Here is a 3,522-nt window from a genome sequence, read left to right as displayed (position 1 = left end):
TTCATACACCATATTTGAAATATACTGAATATTTTTATAGTTAAGTATTACCATACATATATACTAATCATTTGACTCTTTTATTGGTCTCATTTAGTGTAAATCGTTGTATTATTTTTTTTACAAACTTAATTTTGGTCACTTTATTCCAAATAAATAAAAATTAAGATTAAGTTATATTTGTATGATATGTATATTTTATCACAATAATATTGGTTTAATAACCATATGAAATCAGTCTTTTTTTATTTAAATAAATCTAAGTTACGATTCATTTAGTTGGACATTTTCATTTAGTTCCACTTGTATTTCGTTAAATTTGTTTGTAAGTATTTTTATCATCACAACTCGTCTTATACTTTTTCATTATGCAAAACAAAAACCTAGTGACAACTATATGATCACTACTCAACCAAACTGGCATTTCACACAACCTCCTATTAAAATCTTAACAATTTATATGATTTTTGTCGGATCGATTTCAGATTTAGTCCACGAATTGCCGATTTAGTAGTTGGATTTTACATACAAAGTTGAGTCCTTGTGATAGAATTGAAACTTTGTTCGATGAATGAGATGGATAAATGTGAGGAGCTTATCATCACTCGATTCATGTCTCATGTTATCATTCTGACTTCTATTTTTCGAGATGGTGAATGAATGCATGTTAGATAAATTAAGAAAAAAAAATCAAATAAACTATTGACCAGTAACCTTGGCGGATTTGATGAAACGGTGGTCCCATTATCCTATCATGAAACGGCGGGTACATATATGTAGATGATTTCAGCAAGATCACGAACAAGCGACCCTACAACGCCACGTGTCAACCGCCCAAGTGTCGGATCCAATCCCAGACAAGTGTATGAACAAATGTGTACCCAATGCTACATTTATTTGAACCCATAAAAGCCGAGAATCATGCTTAATCGCAAATCCAAAGACGATCAGGTCACGGGCCAACAAAAACCTAATCAAATCGAAGTTGAGTATTTATCCACCATGGAAATCCACTCGGCAGCTCCTCCTCGGCATCAGGCTTAGTTATCCAACTTCCCTTTTATTATCCACCATTGACCCCCTGGAGCTTCTGGGCCTCCACCCATGTTTAGCACCCATGTTTAGCCCTTTTCCCCTACAAAACACACGTTACAGAGCTTGTCAGGGAAACCGAAACAGCTAATGATCTCCAAGCAGAAAACCCAATGAGGCAGACTGTAAATTTAGGGTTTGACTGAAAACTCAGAAACAGAGAAGACCCACCTGTTCGGTCAGCTTGTCCATATGTTTGGCTCTGTCCCATCCATTTTGCTTCTTCTCGGTCTTGGAGGCTGATATCTCAGAGTTTTCAGTCAAACCCTAAATTTACAGTCTGCCTCATTGGGTTTTCTGCTTGGATCTGTTTTTTTTTTTCCTTTTGTCATTCAGGCAAGAGCCATGATCCTTGGGTGTTCCAAGTGTTTTGGTGTAAGAACACTTCTGCCCCTGGAGCTTCGATCCACTCTGAAGCATGATTTCAGATGCCTTTTCATGACAAATCATTCCCCTCTTGTTGGGAGAAAATCAAAGGTGAGAGAGTCTGTGTTTGTGTCTCATTTGTTGCAAGAAGAAGAAACAATGCAATCCGTGCGTCGAAAGAGGTCAGAATCTCTGATTTCCCCTACGTCCGAAAGAAACCAATCTCTGATCTGACAAGCTCTGTAACGTGTGTTTTGTAGGGGAAAAGGGCTAAACATGGGTGCTAAACATGGGTGGAGGCCCAGAAGCTCCAGGGGGTCAATGGTGGATAATAAAAGGGAAGTTGGATAACTAAGCCTGATGCCGAGGAGGAGCTGCCGAGTGGATTTCCATGGTGGATAAATACTCAACTTCGATTTGATTAGGTTTTTGTTGGCCCGTGACCTGATCGTCTTTGGATTTGCGATTAAGCATGATTCTCGGCTTTTATGGGTTCAAATAAATGTAGCATTGGGTACACATTTGTTCATACACTTGTCAGGGATTCGGTCCGACACTTGGGCGGTTGACACGTGGCGTTGTAGGGTCTTTTGTTCGTGATCTTGCTGAAATCATCTACATATATGTGCCCACCGTTTCATCAAATCCGCCAAGGTTACTGGTCAATAGTTTATTTGATTTTTTTTTCTTAATTTATCTAACATGCATTCATTCACCATCTCGAAAAATAGAAGTCAGAAATATTTCAAATATGGTGTATGAAGTAGTTTCAATGTGGTTATTTTAATATTTACATTCTTTTATCTAAAATGAATTTGACGAAAAGCGTAGAAACTGGTAAGAAATTTGATATGAGATCATGTGAATTGTCAGTTTTATTAGGTAGGGGTAACATGATTATTACTGGGTTTTTGATTTCTAACCCTAACCAAATTTATATTATTGTCTAAAAATGATATTTTTCATTAGTTGTAAATTTTTTTGCAAATATACTTTCGATGTTCACTTTTCAACTTTTGTTTCTATATAATACCCACGAAAAAAATATAAATACAGAAGTTTATTTAACTCATTATCTGTCCAGGAGTTTAAAATTATTCATTTTTTTATTTATCAATATGATTTAAAAAATCAAAAATCAAAAAAATTATATTTAAAACTTTAAATTTAAGATTAAAATTATTTAAAATTTATATGTATTTTTATATTACGCAATATACACCAATTATTTAAAATTTGGGTCTGGTAAATATCGTTTTATTTGAGATCCAAACTCTTATCATGGATGACTAATAAAATGATGATAGATCTATTACATATAAGAAAGTAAGTCAACTCCATCATTGTAAAATCGAATAGTTTATGATAGATCATGGCGGATTAGATAAACTAAGTTAGTATAAAAAAAAGTCCACGCAATGCGCGTGGGTTATTACCTAGTATATATTAAATATATTGATGTATATATATCGATATATTTAATTAAAAAATAGATTGAAAATATATATCACATGATATAATACTAATATTATAAAAGTAAAAAAGAGTGTGAGATGTGATGAAATATAGAAACACGTGTAGGGTTTAACTAATTATAAAAAATAAGTTAAATCTCCAAAATTTTCATCTATTAAATAAACATTTCGATAATAGACAAATTTTCTTTCCAAAAAATAATATATATTTTGGGTATTTAGGGTTTACTACGTTTTTATCTTTAAAATTTGATTCATATGATATAAATGAATAAAATAGAACATATATGAGTAATACGTCGTATTATATAGACATAAATCAACATTACTATGATTCACACAGTCAAACTGATCATATTAATAAGTTCAGAGTGCGAAAATAATAAATTCGCGAAATTTGTGAGGGTGCGACAAGTTTGACTAGTTTGACGGTGCGACGAGTATGACGGTGCGACGAGTCAAACTGGTCAAATGATAGTGTAAATTAAATTTTGAAGGTTCAACGTGGTATATAGGACATATTATGGCATATCTAACGTGTTTTTGTTATTCGTAAATCATATTGGAAAATAATATAATCTACCCTAAC

At 33.2% G+C, this 3,522-nt stretch overlaps 1 protein-coding gene and 1 long non-coding RNA gene across 14 annotated transcripts in view; one reads left to right on the top strand and one right to left on the bottom strand.

The window, feature by feature from the left end:
• LOC104807953 (pentatricopeptide repeat-containing protein At1g63080, mitochondrial-like) overlaps nt 1–3,522 on the top strand; it is a 36,985-nt gene that overhangs the window by 5,605 nt on the left and 27,858 nt on the right. The gene's annotated exons all lie outside the window — the stretch shown is intronic.
• On the bottom strand, nt 768–1,344 carry LOC104807952. The gene is made up of 2 exons (XR_770879.1): nt 1,264–1,344; nt 768–1,135 (listed from the first exon to the last, which is right to left on the bottom strand). It is a non-coding gene; the product is annotated as an uncharacterized LOC104807952 (long non-coding RNA).

The sequence above is a fragment of the Tarenaya hassleriana genome, unplaced genomic scaffold (assembly GCF_000463585.1).
Source record: "Tarenaya hassleriana unplaced genomic scaffold, ASM46358v1 Cleome132, whole genome shotgun sequence".
NCBI lineage: Eukaryota > Viridiplantae > Streptophyta > Magnoliopsida > Brassicales > Cleomaceae > Tarenaya > Tarenaya hassleriana.
Note: the sequence above shows the minus strand (reverse complement) of the source record. Positions and strands in the feature narration are given on the sequence as shown.